This window comes from Puma concolor, chromosome E4 (genome assembly GCF_028749965.1).
Source record: "Puma concolor isolate L17-30 chromosome E4, mPumCon1.1.hap2, whole genome shotgun sequence".
Classification (NCBI taxonomy): domain Eukaryota; kingdom Metazoa; phylum Chordata; class Mammalia; order Carnivora; family Felidae; genus Puma; species Puma concolor.
This window is the reverse complement of record NC_141683.1, coordinates 50,612,740-50,630,423: the sequence shown is the minus strand read 5'-3', so window position 1 is coordinate 50,630,423 and position 17,684 is coordinate 50,612,740. Positions and strand designations below refer to the sequence as shown.

The window sequence follows — 17,684 nt, the reverse complement described above, 5'->3', positions numbered from 1 at the left end:
CCTCAGTACTAGAGTGAAAAGAATATTATCTGAGCCTGCATTCCTCTCTCGTTGCAGAATAAGAGGAAAAATCAGAATGTTTTCCTTCCCATACCACCCACAAATCACTGAAAAGCCCAACCAGTGAGCTGGGTTCCCAGGAGAAAAGGAACCACCATTAGAAATAAAAGCCCACATCATTCCACCGAAGTATTTTCCATGGACTCCAGCATGTCACACGACCAGAGTTGCATCTAGGGCGTTGCAACATCATTATCTTGTGCTTATGCCAAAATTTTTTTCCATGTTATACACATGAAACTAATAGAATATCATATGTTGATCATGCTTCAATTAAAAAAAAAATGTTTTTCTTCCTCCAAAATGCCAAAGGGAAGAGCAGGATTCCTAGAAATGGCTCTAAATTGTCTCACTGCACCAAGAGAATGGAGCAGTGAGGACACAGACACTGTCCACCAGGAGAGGGGAAAAGGTCAAATCAATAACACTGACAATATCCATTTGTTCCACAAAGACAGCCAACACAGGTTTCTGGGGAAGATTATTTGAGAAATAAATCTACCCACACAGTTCCTCTCAATCCTCCAGCCAAAGTAGCAGAACCCACTAGAAATCAGATCACAGCTCTCAGCTTGCTTTCTAACAGAGCAGCCAAGCCGGGCAATAACACGACAAAATGGAATCATTGATCAGATTAGCATAGTGCCGAGAGCTGTGGGTGTGGGGTGCAGGACACAAGGGCTTTGGTGGAAAGGAGAGACAGGCCCCTGGGGAGAAGTCAGATACTTATGAGCCGAGTCCTCCCTAAGGCAGAGCAACTATGGTGCCTACCACAGGGCTGACTTCTGAGGGCTGCTGTCCTGCTGTGGGCACCCACAGGCACAGACCGAGAAAGCAACAAGCAGCAGAGAAAGGAGAAGCAGAGGCAGTGGTGCTGCCAGCTGGTCCTCAGGTCCTCCTGATGGCCTCTAGACTACAGATAGAAGACAGAACTTCGAGTCACTCATCCCCCTAGAAATATCTGGTACCCATCTACCACACGCTTGCACCATGCTAGGTGCTGGGTACGCAAAGATACATAAGAGACAGTTCCTGCTCTTAGAGTTTAGATGCCCGCTGCACCTAACACGTAACAGGAGCCAAATAAGTATTCACTGTTACCTTCCCATTCAGCTTTATGGGGCCTCTTTTCTCTGCCCTCCGTGGTACGTTTTTAAATCCTTATTTAATGAGTACTTGTAGTGATCTGAATTTTAGTTACTGGTGCGTATTTTATTCCCCCTATAATACAGCAGGATTGCTCAATATAGGATCTGTGTATTCTTGTCATTGCATCACTCAATAAATATTTACTGAACGAATGAGTATGTAATCATAACCAGTGTGTTGCCACCTGCTACCACCATCAGAACAGGAAGGGAGGTCTAGGGTCTGCAGCTGAGGGAGAAAGCATGTTGGGCTAGGAGTCAGGAGACCTGCCTGTCATCCACTGGCTGAGTGACTGTGGACAGCTCCAGGGTGCATCATGCTCAGTTGTAAGACGATGGAGTGGGCAGATGATCGCTAAGGTGCCTTCCCACCCTTAAGAGTCATCATTTTAGTTGTAGATTACAAATGACATTCACTGAGCCCTTGGCGTGTTTCAGGCACTGTGTTAAGAATTTTGCCTGCATTATCTCAGGTGATCCTCAGAATAACTTTTTGAGGTACCATGACTTTCTCTATTTTCTATAAGAAAGGAGACCTAGAGAGGCTAAGGGCATTTTCCCAGTACCACACAGTGATGATGGACTGGGGATTGGAACCCAAATTTAACTGACTTGGAAACCCATACTTTCAACCACTGAGCCAGTCTGATTCCTCTTCCTTAGCCACATGTCAGGCTGTTGGCTACCCTGTGGGCCATCACTTCTGAATAGCCTCACTTCCCATCACAGACAATTTTTTAAAAAACTGTTAGAAAGCCTTTGTCAGAGAGGCCCAGCAGGCAATCTTTGCATACCTCACACGGGTGGGTGGTGAGTTTCCTTATGTTTCTCGAGGCTCTGGAGCACCAGTCAAATTGCAAGCGTTCCAACAACACAAGGGAAACTCAACACAAGGGCAACGAGTGACAGGGGGTGCCAGCTGTGGCCCAGGCATAAGGCAGCTTGAACCTCATTGAGGAACCATCTGAGAAGGCAAGAAAAAGAAAAGAAAGGTATTATTTTGTTCAAGGAGCTTTGGGGAACTATAAAGACTTTGACTATCTGACAGATGCTTCTTGTCATTCTCTCCCAATTTAAAGATAGAGAGGAAAGAAGTTTACTCGCCAATAGGCAACTGGCAAAATTTGCTGGAAGCCCAACAGTGAGGGCTGCCATGCCCTAGCCAGTTTCAGAAGAACATGGTACCTCACACATGGGCCTCAAAATACCCAGAAGTGGCAGAGATCAATGGCACTGATCAAAGAATTTGGGGCAGAATAGAAAAAAAAAAAAAAAAAGATTCCTCCAAAGAAACATACTTTTATAAGGAGACAGAAAAGTCAAGTAAAGCTCTAAACCTCTTACAGTTGTATCTGTATTTAAAAAAAAAAAAAAAACGATAAATAACAACAGTGAATTCAAGAACTGAACAATAAATGCATGGTCCCAAAGTGATAAGCACATGCTACTCGAAGGAGAAGGGAGAGGAAAACGGGGCTCCTGTTTTAGAAAGCAAAGATACTGAGGAATTTAGCAGGAGGAAAGAGTCTGATTAATTAACTCCATGCAAGTCAAAGGGCCTCCCTTCTAAACCAAATGACCTTAAACCCAAAGCAGGGAAAGAATATAAGTATGGGATTTGGAAGAAGATGGTTGCATTTTAATTGTCTCAAAGAGAAACGTGCAAAGGCAAAATCCAGGAGTTCTTTGGTGTGTGTGTGTGTGTGTGTGTGTGTGTGTGTGTGTGTGTGTGTGAGAGGGAGAGAGAGAGAGAGAGAGAAACAGAGTGTTTCTCTTGGTGACAGAAAAATAGAAACCAGTGGCACTAGGTGGCTGCTATTCCCACAGTGAGAGGAAGTCCCATTACATCTCATAACAAACGAGCACAGTGAGACTTCCTATTAGTATTGGGCAAATGATCTTCCAGATATGCCTAAATCCAAACCACACAAAAGGAGCCAGGGCATAGAAAGGCAGTTTGCTCTGAGGCAAAATGACATTTTTCATGCTTAAATTACCAATTCCCTCCTCCACCATCTTCCTTTAAAATGCTGAATTGTTAGAGCAGTGGGCACTCTGGAAAAATAGGCAGGTAGAGATTTAGATTCGTTACCAGACAGCAAAGCCCAGCTGCATTCCCTTGCCTTTGTTGGAGCCTGCACATCCACCCTACTTGGCCCCCCACCCTCTCCTGCTCCCTCTCCCCCTTGGAGTTGGGCTCCCAGCAAACTCCGCCACCTTCCTCTGGAGCTGAATGGAAACATCCCCTGTTGATACAGCCTCATGCCCTCCCTAAATGTGGTCGACAAGTCAGTTTTCAGACTTGCCTGGAAAAGCTGAGTGTTCAGCTCTACCTCAACACCTAGGACACATCCAGGAATGGAGGTAGATAGCCAGACATGTCGTGAGTCCATTTTGAATTATTTCCTTGGCTGCTTCTAAAAACAACTGCTTCCTATCTCCCCTTCTCCGAAGATCATAATCCCTCACACCTCCAAAATTTAAATGGAATCTAGTAGAAATATTAAAATTTACAATTCTACACGAAGTGTGTGAGGGAGGAGACAGGGTCTCCGGCCGGCACTGTATCTTTTCTTCAGTGCTTACAATATGCTTTGGTGTTTCAAAAAAAACTGTGAAGAAATTTAATAGATGAAGAGAAATGGAGGTGGGAGGAGCGGGGAGGGGGGAAGAAGAAAGGAGAGAGGGAGGGTGAAAGGGAGGAGGGAAAGACAGAGGAAGAGGAGACGGGAAGGCAGGTACCCTAAGGGGTTGATACAATTTCCTGGCCTGCTGCTCCACTCCTTCCCTTTGAGCACAGTAACACTGCCACCTAGAGGCTAAAAAGTGCCTTTCTGAACTCGTGCACCAGCGGGCGCAAGATGTATTTATCGGTGGAAAGAAGTCTGTTAAGGATCTTTGAAAAGGGGGAGGTAGGTGATGGGGGACTAGGGGTGCTATCAAGACTATAATATTTCAAAGTGGCTAAAATTTATTACGCACCTACTACGTGCCAGGGACTGAGCAAAGGGCTGAGAATACAAATACAGGTAAGACATTCCTCTGCTCAAAGAACTCAGTCTAAGGAGGAAACAGACACATATAGAAATCATGCAGGCTGTGATAATAACCATAACATACAGAAACATTGTTCCCAAGGTATCAGTGACATTAATTCTGACTAGATCTGGAAAGAATTCAGGGAAGAGATGTGGGTGAGTGCCGTCATAGGAAATCTGGACAGGTGAGTGGAGCTCCAGGTGAAGGTAATCACCCAACTAGGCACAAATTTCTAGGCACCAGGAATACTCAGCATGACTGGATGACAAGGAATGTGGATATTACCTGCAGCTGTGCAGAGACGATAAAGGCCAGAAAAATGAGTTGAGCCAAACTATAGGTGACATTGATTGTTAGGCTGAAGAGCGTGTACTTTTGAAGTGGCACAGGGACAGGGCTCTGTGCTTTGTTCACTCTGGTATTCCCAGAGCCTGGAAGAGTGCTTGACGCTTAGCAGTTGCTCAATTAGCATCTGAGGAATGAATAACTAAAACCGGAAGTTAATGCAGAATTTGGAGAAAGAGATCAACTGGATAAAACCTATGTCTCTGGAAAATATAACTTGAGATAATCTGTAGGAATGGAAGAAGAGTAGAGAGACTCCACTAGACAGGTACTGCCAAAGTCAGGTAATGTTGGTCCAACCTAAGGCACAGCAGTGGGAACGGAAAGGCTGGAATGGCCAGGAGCAATTTTGTTGAAGTCAAATCTAGAGGTCTTCACCACCAACACCTGCTCTACGTGTTGAGCTTGAGTCATGGCACTGGCCAAGACAGAGAATGCAAAAGGAGGGACAGTGTTGGAGAGGAGAGAGGGAGGTTAGCTGAACATTTCAGAGAGATGAACATTTCCGTTTCTGGGAGTATAAACCAGTGGAGATGGCCAGGAGGCAGTTACAGACACAAGCGTGGAGCTCTGGGAGGGCTCCTGGCACACACGTACCAGCCCTCACACAGACACGCACATTCTCACCTGAGCTGAAGGCTACTGACATTTCTTTTTTCATCCTGGTGTTAAATATAAGGTAAGCATGTAACAACACTGAGACTCAACCACAGTCTCTGCTTTGGTAGAGCCAGAAGGTGGAAGGAGCATTCTCAGCTTCCACATCTGGAAAATGGGAATTGTCGTAACCCACGTAAAGTGCTTAGCCCACTGTCTGGCATAAGATAAATACACAATAAGTGTTTACGATCAGTTTACAATCTAATCTCTTATTATGATGTGATAGGAAGACTACAAGATTAAAGTTCAAAGTCTAGCTCATCCACTAATGATCTGTATGGTGTTGGACGGGAAACCTGGCATCTCCAAGTCTCAAGTTGCTCATCTGGTAAACTGGGAAGTATTATTTGGCACATCTGCCTCACAAGATAAAACGAGATAATGCACATAAACAGTCTATAAACTTAAAGTCAATTTATGAATATTATGTAGGGCTTATCAAATGGAAGACTGAAGTAGAAAAATCTGAATTCCTTCAAGATACTGTGCTTCTAGATAAGCATGTATCTTTTTAACACCCTTCAGCCCCAAACAGAGATTCTTCTCTGCCCCCATTTAGCAGGAAATTCTTCATTTGCCACCTTTCTATGTTCCAGATATGCTTTCATCATAGCACATTTCCTTTATCCTATCTTCAATTGAGATTTAAAAGGAAATCTTTGAAACTCCCCAGCTGGTAGAACCACTAGGGAATCAAAGCATATTTGTTCTCTCTTCCACACAGTCCCCACATGGTTGACCAATCAAACTCATGCTATTAATCTGAATTGATAGGAAATGGCCTATTATTTAAAGGAGACAAAGATGACCATAGCAGAGAAATAGAAACAAGTAAGATTATTCAGCTTCTGACCCACAAAGCATTTTCTGTTTGTTCTCTGTGCTGTTGATTCCCTCTAGAACATACCTGTAACGAAAGGCCAAGAACCTGGACAGCTGCTGGTTTTAGTCTTGTGGACATCGACCCACCTCTGCACCTGTAGTTAGGCAACAGGAAAATCACAGAATCATTGGGCTGGAACTGAGGGAAATAGAATATGATGTGACTTTCTTCAGCCCAATTTATAGCACAATACAGAAAGTCTTTTTACAGTCAGTGACCAGCAAGCATTTAGTTTCAACTTAATCCCATTTGGGACCAGGCATTCATCACTCTGTAAGGAGCTCATCCCACCAATAGGCAGACTGAATCAATCTTTAGAAGGCTGTCTCCATTATAAGTGGTAGCCTACCTCTCAGACGCCTCCATTCGTGACTCTCAGAGCTGCCCTCTGCTGTCACACAGAATGAACCTCCTTTTCCTCTCAGCCTTCTAAGTAGCCTGTATTCCTTCACAGTGTTCTCGTGTGATGTGTTTTGCTGTTTCAACTCATTGCTAAATAAAATCCTCTGCTACAAAAAAGACTTGAGATCTCCTTGTTGTCCAGCTACCCCCAGGTGCTCATGGTGGATTAGCCCTCTGAAGTACCCCAACTGCACTGGGTGACTACTAAGTAGCCCCCCTCCACAGAAGGGCAGCATCCGGTGTGTGGTGTTGCCTGAGCTAAGACCGGCCTGGAGGAGGCCGATGAAATACTTCATACTACCCAGCCCTTTGGAGGGGATAACCATGAGGACCACAATTTTTAGAGGAAGGTTGGAGGTATTTTCAACTTCTCTCAAACCAAAGGTAACAGCAATTCCCCTCCCTCCCCCAGTTCTGCTTGTGGCACCATCATGCTCTCAGTCAGCCTGGTCCTGGGGATGTGGACCCAGCTTCAAAGGCTCCTTCTCCATTTCCACATATCCGGTCAGCTGCCCACTTCTGTTCATTCTCCACGTGCACACCATCTCCCGCATTCACCGCTCTTTATTCTTTATACCTCTGCTCAAGTCCTTCTTGTGTTCAGAAACACTGAATGATTTCCACGTTTCCAGATAGGGCTGTAAGTAGGGTTTAAGGAACAGCAAGCGGAGGTGAACCCCACAGGAACCAGCAACCACTGGAAGGCCATACTGTGGCTAGGCCTGAAGGGCTGAAGGCTAGGAACAGTGTGCCCCGGTCCCTTGGGATAGCCGCAGGTGAAGGGAGAGCCTGTGACAGCAGTGTGGCTCAAGGACTGGTGGACAGTAGCTCTGCCAGAACGCCAGCAGCTTGGGGGTGGGAGGAGGGGGAGGTGAGGAGAAAGGGAATAAATAACCCCACCTCTGCTTCCCCCTTCCTCTGCCAGCTGGCCATGTCTCCCATTGTTGAATTCCGACAGGAAAGCTGAGGGTAAGGAAGGCCATGTGATGGAACCACGGGAGTCTCCCTCCTGGAGCACAGAGCAGGGAGGAGAAAGGCAAAAAATAGATATAAGGGGCATCTGGAGAATAACCCACACACTCCCTCACTAGTATCCTATCTGCAGTCAAATGCATGAGCTCATGATTTCCTAATCACGTACACAATTTCCTGATCTTATGCCTTTGCTCACACCACATCCTCTCTTCCCAATGCTTTTCCCCTGCAGGAGAGACCTGCTCAGGGTCATTCAAGAGTCACTGAGGGTTGTGTGTTCACTCACGAGATCCCTGCTACAAGCCTGGTACACAGAGATATATCTGGTAAAATGAAGGATCGAGCAGGAGGGCAGTACTTGTAGTCAAACCCCCAAAGGTGGGGTTCATCAACTAGGAGAGATGCTCAAAGGAACCCCTATAGGTCGTCAATATAAAAAAAAATTTTTTTAAAGGAGAAGCAGGCACTGGAAATGGAAATATGGACCTGTGTGTGATGACATCTGTCATCAGCAGCTGAAGGGAAAGCCCGTGTCTCCACAGCACCTCTCACTCCCCAGGTCAGGGGCTTATATGGTAGGACTGCTGGGGAAAGTGGGGCTTCAAATCCTGGGCCCTCTTGAGCCAAGCCCTCTGCCCCAGTTGCCAGGCTCCCGGGTCCTCTGAATTGATCAGTGGAACAGTAAAGCCGGTTAGGCACTTAACAATTCTTTTCAGAGTAAAGGTTTCCCTCCCTGCATAGTTCTCGCCTTTTGTCAAGGAAAAGAAAAGAAGAATCAACTCAGAGTGAATTCCTTGTAGCTGGATGTTTGTAGGCAGCAGATGCTGCCAGGAGCACACACAGCGTATTTGTCTGAAACCAGCTCCTGCTGCACAAAGGCGGGAGGGCCCCTGCCTCCACCTCATCAGGGCCACCCTGGGGGCTGTGGCTCAGAATCCAGCCTTCAGGGGGCCAAAGAAGCCACATTTCCTTCTAAGTAGGGTAAGTGGGGCAAGGTGGGGGGCATCTAGGCATTCTACATGGATCTGGAGAGCTGGCAAACACTCCTATCATACAGAACACTTTCAGAGAAAAATCAGGAGAGCTGAGGAGGAAGCTTCTCATTTATGTATTCAATGAACATTTGCACGTAGCCTGGCCGAGCAGGGAAGCGCATGGGCTCTGAAGCCAGACTGAATGGGTTCAAATTTCGTCTATGCCATTAACTAGCTGGGTGACCTTGGGCAATTTGGGCACTCTCTCTGTGCCCCTCTGCTGGGAGGCCTAACTCAATCCATGTTAAATAACGAGTACAGTACCTGGCATAAAGTAATAGCTCTCAAGAAAACTATCTCCATCTTCAGATGAGGTGATGTGGGTGAAAGTTGGTTATATAATTTGCCCAAGGTCATTCAGCCAGTAAGTGCTAGACCTAAAATTTGAAGAGTAGCAATGAACCAAAAGATAAATTCGTAATTATTACAGCTGGTAAGAAACGCTATGAAGACAATGCAAAGCGTCCAGTGATAGAATATAGTGGAGGACCCACTAGTGAAAGTGGTCAGGGTACCCCATGCTGAGACTTGAAATGAGAGAAGCAATCAGTTGTGCAAAAGGCAGAGGGAGGGATTCCTAGGCAGAGAGAACAGCATAAAGGAGATACTCAAGTGGGAAAGAGATCAGAAACTGAAGGAAGAAGCTGAAAGAAGTTCTGGCCTGGCTGGAATGGGGTGATTAAGGAAGAAAGGATGTGGGATGTGTCTGGAATGGAGAACAGGATCCAGATCATGGCAAGAACTCATAGGTCATTACAGAGACTTCAGATCCAAATGCAGCTGGAAACTACTAGAGAGTGTTAAAAGGAAGGGAAACCTGATCTGAGTGTTTCCCTGGCATGAGCCAAGAATGAAAGCATGGGGGATTCTTAGAAGCCAACTGTGATAATGTTTAGTGATTTGGACCAGGGACACACTAAGCTTATTATGGATGAGGGAAGTACCCTGTGACCAGTATAGAATAAAGGTATCACTCACATCCTCAGCCTGGACTTGATACAAATAAAACTTTTTTTATGTTTTTCATCATCACTGTCATCATTACTATTAAGTCATGGGTGGATTTTGGAGAGAAGATGGTGATAGAGTAGGAGGACCCTAGGCTTGTCACATCCCAGGAACACAGCACTCAAATCACGGGCAAAGATCAAAGTGGTCCTGGGCTAGTGATGACCCCACTCAGGCTCCTAGGCATGGGTTCTCCCCTCTGAGATCACAGCGAACTGCACCATGCCCCAGCCACAAAGCATACACAAACATCTAAAAAAACCCCGAACATAAAAAGCCCAGAAAGAGAACATGTATCAACAGCCTCAAGCACAGACATAAGGATGAAGACTTAGTGCAATCATGGGACTTGCATGTTAGATTCAATTGTCCTTTTGCCTGTATTGCCAATGAGGAACCATAAGTACCCACTGCCAATTCTCTGTGTCTGAATGCTTGATACATTCCTGCAAAATATTAGGACTCACCCATTCATCCATAAACCAAAACTGATTGAATACACAATGCTGTATCCCCTGTACCGAGTGTTAGGAAAATACTAAGACAAATTCAACACCATCTTTGTCCTCAAAGATCCTAAGTTTCCTTACTTCACAGACAAGGGACAACTTCAGAGCAATGTGACTGAAGCTAGAATAAAGGGAGAACAAGTTGCCTCAGAAGTACTTAAGATAGCCATTTAACCCAGGGGCAGGGGCAGAATCTCAGAAGGAGGGCAGGGAAGACAAAAGAGGGGTGGGGCAGTATGAAGGGGACTGGAGAATGCCTCAGGGTTACACAGGGACTGGAGACACTTCCTGCGATTTAAGCCCAACATCAAGGAAGTAGTAAAGGGACATGAGGCAGGGTCCCCATCAGGAAGAGCCTTTAGGTTATGCTAAGAAATGAGGGCTTTTTCCAAATTCTATGGGAAGCCATTACACATTTTAAGGGAATGTACAATGGTCGTATTTCACTTCAGAAGAGCATTCTGTGTGCAGTGTGAAGAGCAATGTAGAGAGGGAAGGACTGGAGGCAGGAAAGCCAGGGACAGTCTCTTATAATTCAGTAATTAGGAGGGTGTGAGCTAAGGCCGGAGCAAAGAAGGTGGACAGAAGGACCAATCATACCTACCAGGTACATTCAACAGGAGATTGTGACTAATTGGATTTGGTGAAAAGACAGAGAAGCACCAAAATTTCCTCCCTTGTGTGAGAAATGAGGCCATACATGAGAGGTCCCTGCATGCTAGCCTAGGGTGTCTGGGCTTGAGACGGTAAGCAGTAGGGAGACACTAAATGTTTTTGAGGAGAGGAGAGTTCATGGCTGCTACTTAATATGACTAATATGCCAATAACATGTAATACAGGTTGGAGGAGAGACACCAGAGGGGAGAAAATAAGTGAGAGCTCTCTTCTGACATCTACTAAGTGGGTGGAATTAAGGGGCATGAACTAAGGGGCACGCCATGGACAGAAAACAGTGTGGGGTGGAGGCCAGTGCAGGCATGTTTCTTGGCGGGAATACAATCAAGAACAATGACTTGCCTTGACAAGGAACAGAGCTCTTCAAGCTCTGAGATGGGACAAAACCTAGGGAGGTAGTTTCCACACGGAGAAGAGCAGAGCTGTTGAACTCCTATCTGCCCCCAAGCTTGTCAAGTGGCATCGACAGCCATGAAGAACCAACCAGCTAAGAGTGAAGGATATATATTAAAAATTATGTTGAAAGCAGAAGCACCTGGGTGGCTCAGTTAGGTAAGCATCCGACTCTTGATTTCGGCTCAGGTCATGATCTCAGGGTTTGTGGGATCGAGCCCCACATTGGACTCCATGCTGACAGCATGGAGCCTGGTTGGGATTCTCTCTCTCTGGCTCTCTGTCTCTCTCTCTCTCAAAGATAAATAAACTTTTAAAAAATTATCTTGAAAGCAAATATTGAAGACCTATAAAAAAGTTCAGAACTGGGGCGCCTGGGTGGTGCAGTCGGTTAAGCGTCCGACTTCAGCCAGGTCACGATCTCGCGGTCCGTGAGTTCGAGCCCCGCGTCAGGCTCTGGGCTGATGGCTCGGAGCCTGGAGCCTGTTTCCGATGCTGTGTCTCCCTCTCTCTCTGCCCCTCCCCCGTTCATGCTCTGTTTCTCTCTGTCCCAAAAATAAATAAAAAACGTTGAAAAAAAAATTAAAAAAAAAAAAAAAAGTTCAGAACTTACTGTTAAGTAAAAAAAGCAAGCTACAAAATGACACAGGTGTCATAATCCTGACAGTGGTCATCTCTCAGAAGGAGAGTTCTAGGTGATTTTTATTTTCTTCTAGATGCTTTATGTATTTTCTACAATGAACAAGCATGACTTTTATAATCAGAAACCCAGCAGAGTTTAAAATATATCTATTAAGCTTATACAGCATGGCTGTCTCACAGAATTGAAGAGAGGGACCTGTTTGTTAACTTCTTTTTCCAGTACATTTATGGTTCTTGAGTCACGGAGTAAATTAAATGCTCCTGATAGGAAAAGCCATGGGTTCCACTTAACACTCATGGTCCCCCTCATCACCCTGCAGGACCCTCACTGCTCACCAGAGGGTCTTCAACCCCCTTCCCCAATTCACAGGGTATAGGCTCCAGGCCTCTCTCCCAGGAACTCCATGGAGGAGTAGCTAGATCCAGCCAGCTCTGAGCCCCTGATGCTCCCACCCCCATTCACATCCCCAGCCTTCACTCCCTATCTCCCTCCTTCCCTTCCCTCCTCCCCACTCTTTTCTTCCTCCCCAAACACAGACAGCAGTGTTCTTTTTCTCCCCAAGGCTCAATCCCAAAAGCTCCATTTCTGATGACCAACTTGCCTCTCTCATCCCCCAGCTCCCAAATTCTCTCTTTCTGAAATTATTAAATATGTTATTCAGTTCCAAATCCCTGTGGGAGCCAGGGCCAGAATAAAATAAAAGAACTCAAATTTCTTTGAAGAGAAAGGGAGGGTTGGGGGGAAATGGACATGCAAATCAGAACCTGCCAGGTTATATATCCCCACTAAGGCCAGCTGTGTTCACAGAAGCTTCTTAAATATTCTGTATACAGTAGTCCCCCCTCAACTTATCCATGGGGAACACATTCCAGGATGCCCACTGGATGCTCCAAACACAGATGGTATTAAACCCTATATATACTATGTTTTTCCTTATATGTACACACCTATAATAAAGTTTAATTTCTAAGTTAGGTATGGTAAGAGATTGACAACAATAACACTAAATAAGAACAATTAGAACAATACGCTATAATAAAAGTTATGTGAATGTGGTTTCTCTTTGTCTCTCTCTCAAAATCTCTGTACTGCACTCACCCTTCTGGTGATGATGTGAGATGATAAAATGCCTGCAGGATGAGATAAAGTCAGGTGAATGACCCAGACCTTGTGACCTAGGTAGGCTGCTATGGACCTTCTGACAATTCACCGAGGGAGGATCATCTGCTTCCATACCTCAGTTGAAGGTGAGTAACTGAAACCACAAAAGAGAAACAGCAGATAAGCAGGACTGTTGTACCTATAGCATCTTGGACCCCAGTCACAAGTGGTTGTTTGCAGAGGATTTACAAAGAAAGGAAGGCCCAGGCCTTTTCAGCAGGATGAACTCTACCTGGTGGTGATGGAGGATAGTGATGCAGAAATAAACAGGACAAAAAGAGGAAATCCATGGAAGTTATATATATATATATACACACACACACACTATATATATATACTATATACATGTTATATAGTTATATATGTATTAATATATAATATATAGTTTTATATATATATAAAATTCATTGGCAAGATAACTAATACACAGTGTATACAGTGTGCTCTTGCTACCCCTGAATTTTCTAAGTTAATGAAATTAGACCTGGGAAATTTAACCAAGGTGCCCAAGGTCACCCAGTTATTTATTTTTATTATTTTATGTATTATACTTTCTTGTAATTATTATTATTAGGTATTTATTATATTTATGAGTACCTCAGGCAGCAGGGATTCGGTCTAGGTGCCATCCTGGGTGCTGGGGAAAGAGAGCCCTGCCCTTAAGGGGCTTCTAGTCTAATTATGACAGAGCTGGGACTTGAACCCAGGATCCAGGCTGGTATTTTCTCCTTTAGGACATAACATTTCCTGACTTAGATCTCCTTCCCTATAAATAAGAAACCGTTTTTAATTTTGCCAAAAATTATCAAACATTTCATAAAACCTTTTAATTACAAAAACAATTATTTATGACTCTAAATATACACCATGAAAAAAGTATCCCTAAATTCTGGTGGAGCATTTCCTAGAGACTCTAAAAACAAAGAAACTACTCTTTTGTTACATCAGAGAAATCTTAAAATACTTGTAATTATAGCTTAGATTTATAATAATAATGTTCTTATTATTTCATGAAACACTCAAAAGTGTTTCCACCGATGGCATCCCATTTCTTCTTACAACACTGCTAAGACTTTTAACAGAAGACTCTATGAGGAAAAAAATGAGATATAGAATTTGAAATCACACGATTAATGAAAATATTAGCCTACATACCAGTTGCCTGATTTCCTGCCTATCTATTGTTTTGGTTCCACAAATCTGAAGAGAAACTTCCTAAAACAAGTATTTACAGAGTCGTAGAAAGTTAGTGCCAAGGGACCATAGGTGTCTTTTAGAAGAGCCCTATGCTTTTACAAATAGGGAAATTGAGGCCATTTAGTGGCCATCCCTAGTTCCCAAGTGGCTGCTCAATATCACATCCATCATTAAAATCCAGCCCATACTTGGCTGCAGGAAATCACACAGAAAGCCTTTAGGTAATAAAAGACAAGAGGAGGTGTCGAAGGTCTATGCTAAACCGGGCAGAAGAATTAAGAAGTGGAGTAGGCCAAAAGAGCACAATCATTTGGGGACTGTATCCTCCTGACACTCCCAGGATAAAAACCTGACAGAAGGAGGTCTGCTTGGCAAGGTTAACAGAAGCTTGGCTGCCAGGCCCCCCTCCCAGCCCTTGGCCAAATGAAATCCAGGTAACAAGCAGCAGGGAGGCCCTAAGGACCTGCTGGCAAAGGAAATAGGGCACTCTCCAAGGAAGAGTGAAGTGTAACTCGAAAAGGAGCTAGGTTTTAAAACACAACAGGAATGAAAGGAAATGTCTGACATGTTCTGATTTCCAGCTTTGTGTTTTGCCAATTCAGGTCAGCTCAGGGCCACCACCTTGCACAAATCCGGGGGCTCCTCTCACAATGTGCCGGTCCTAACTAACATGGCCAAGGGCACAGTGTCTAATATGGAATGAGGAGCCCCTAGTGGAGGGTCTGTAAAGGAGGCGCAGCAGGGAGGGCAGCAAGCCTGAAGGGCCAGAGCTGCTGGCTGGGCTGACGGGGGTCTCTGTGGCCACAGGCCCACTGGGGCTCAGACAATCGACTCTCATCTATCCATGGTAACAGCAAGAAAGGTAGCCCAGCTAATTTAAATCCATTGCTATAATCAAAAAACCCCACTGTAGCTAAAAGTCAGCCTCCCCATCCACCAAATCTTTTAAAAAGAGCTGCTAATAAGGAGCAAAATTGAGTGGCTTAAGTTTTATTTCCTTTTACATTTCCTTTCTGGTAGAGGTGTTAATGAGGATGGAAAGGCCCAAAGAGCACAGAGAGAGGAGATGAAAATGGTCTGGAAAATATAAACTGTGCAGTCAACCTTCAAATAAGGGTGGGCCGATGCTAACAGTAGTGGTCAGACAGACATTTGCAGACAGTTCAGAGAGTTTCCTTGTAAATGGCTATGGAGATTGTAAAGCAAGTGAGGAGAAACATTGAGTAACAAAGGAGACCTCGCCTGGGAGTCAGAGGACCCAAGTCCATGGCTTCTCTTGCCCTCAGCTGTTTCCACTATAAAGCAGTAAGTATGGACATAGTGATTTAATGTTCTAAAAGTCTAGGATACAAATTCCCCTAACTCTGTAATACTGGGTTCTCTATGCAGAATGGCAGCGTAATCATACCTACTCTTCAGGCTCTTAAGATTAAATGAAACCAGATAACATAAATTTATGATGCTCCAGGCATTACAAACACTTAATATGCATCAAATCATTTATTTCTATCAGCAACCTCTCCAAAAGGAATTAACATGACCACCATTTCATAGATAAGTGTGTTGAGGCTTGGAAAAGATAGTGGACATGTCTAACATCACACACGTACCAACTGATGGAACTGGGACTTCAAACAGATCTGTTTGAGTTCAAAGCTCATGTTAGTAACCTCTGTGCAACACAGCCACTCCGTCAACATGTGTGCAGGCTCCTGAAACATACTAGATTATCAATAAATACCAGTAATGCCTAGACTATCACCCAGTATGATGCACTATTTTCATAAAGGTTTGTTGAATGGATGTATAAATGAGCAAATAAACTCACACTGAGACAGCCACTTGGGCTTCCAGTGGCCATCCAACCCCATGGTATAACAAATCCAATTACCAGGGGACCTCTAGGGCAGTTGCCTTTTCAAAGAGTTAGAGCCACAGTCAAGGAAGTTGTGTCTATCCAAGGACTAAAATATGGAAGAATCTCAATAAATCACAGCAACCACATTATAGCACAAAACACCTAAAATACACTTGAGCACTATGATTCTGGCTTTTGGTGAATCTTGAGAAGAATGAACAGATCAGGAAAGACCACTTCCTATTTAATGACATTTTCCTGCCCAGCCCATTCAAGAAGGAAAGAAGGAAGAACTGGAATTTCGAGAAGGAATTTCCCTATGTTCATACTGCCTTCCTGAAGTTCTTTTGACTTTCTACAACCATATGTAAGAGCCCCATCAGAACAGGGTGACATTTTTTTTTTTTAATTTTTTTTTCAACGTTTATTTATTTTTGGGACAGAGAGAGACAGAGCATGAACGGGGGAGGGGCAGAGAGAGAGGGAGACACAGAATCGGAAGCAGGCTCCAGGCTCTGAGCCATCAGCCCAGAGCCTGACGCGGGGCTCGAATTCACGGACCGCGAGATCGTGACCTGGCTGAAGTCGGACGCTTAACCGACTGCGCCACCCAGGCGCCCCATAGAACAGGGTGACATTTAATGATGAGCTGTTGAGCAGGGTACATGCCTTCACTCACCATCCAGAGCAGACAAAAACAACTGCTGAGCAAACCTCTCCCAGAGCTACAGTTATAAACTTCTAACCCCCCCCACTCCCCATGGCAATCCCAGTCTCCAACAGCTAATGAGCAGGGTAAGAGGTTGTATAAAAGAAAAGAAGTGGGTTTCTTGGAATCAGGCATCTGTGCAAGCAGCACCCCTGCCTGCCTCTACTTCCTGTTCAAATCAGCCTCATCTCTCCCTGTCTTCTCCTACTTGTGTTGCTGAAGACCTAGGTTACTGGGTGCTAAATGGCCGTCTCAGCTCTTGGAAAACTCTCTCAACCACACACAGCATCCAATCCCAAGAGGCGAATTCTCTCTACTTCACCAATACAACCAGCAAATTGTTTGAAAAACAAGAAAGAGGGAATAACATTAGAAGTAAATAAATCACTAGAGCATGAAAGGAACCTTCTCAAGACACACAGACGGACACAAAGGGCAAAGGGAGGGTAGGAAATGAAAAACAATGTATGCTGTCCTCTAAGGCACAGAAGAAGAAACAAAATGTGTGTCGGAGCCCAAAGAATGCGTTGCTTCAAACTGCTAATCAATGTTAGACACCAACACCAGCAACTGCTAATAACGAAGGAAGAATCACCTCTCTTCAGCTGTAATTATTTCTGACACGGGTCTCCAGGAGGACTGTCAAGACTCAGGTTAGCAGCTCAGGGTGATAATAACCCAAGATTACCAGCAATCCGCAACGTCTGGAGAAAAGATGGCTTGGAGGAAGGGAAGTGGCAATTAGAAATACTTGTCATGGTAATTGCATTGTGAATAGCAGGCATCCACTTTTCTTTTCCCTGACTTTAGAAATACATCTTCCAGGCAGGTAGAGCAATGAAGGAATACATCACATTTTCAGAAATAACAGTGCAGGGGAAAAAAAAAAAAAGTATTATTTCTGTCCAAATAACGGTGTGCTGGATAATAAAAACTCTTAAAGTCCATATGGCTGAGAACAGTATTATCTGACCAACCAGTGAAG

At 44.5% G+C, this 17,684-nt stretch overlaps 1 long non-coding RNA gene across 1 annotated transcript in view; it reads right to left on the bottom strand.

Moving 5' to 3' along the window:
* Positions 1-13,024, bottom strand: part of LOC147572665 (uncharacterized) — a 416,520-nt gene extending 403,496 nt beyond the window's left edge. The window contains exons 1-3 of the long non-coding RNA XR_015245909.1: positions 12,873-13,024; positions 6,160-6,229; positions 2,003-2,172 (exon numbers count right to left, since the gene is read on the bottom strand). This is a non-coding gene — a long non-coding RNA (uncharacterized LOC147572665). The remainder of the gene's footprint in view (positions 1-2,002; positions 2,173-6,159; positions 6,230-12,872) is intronic.
* Positions 13,025-17,684: the final 4,660 nt, after the last annotated feature.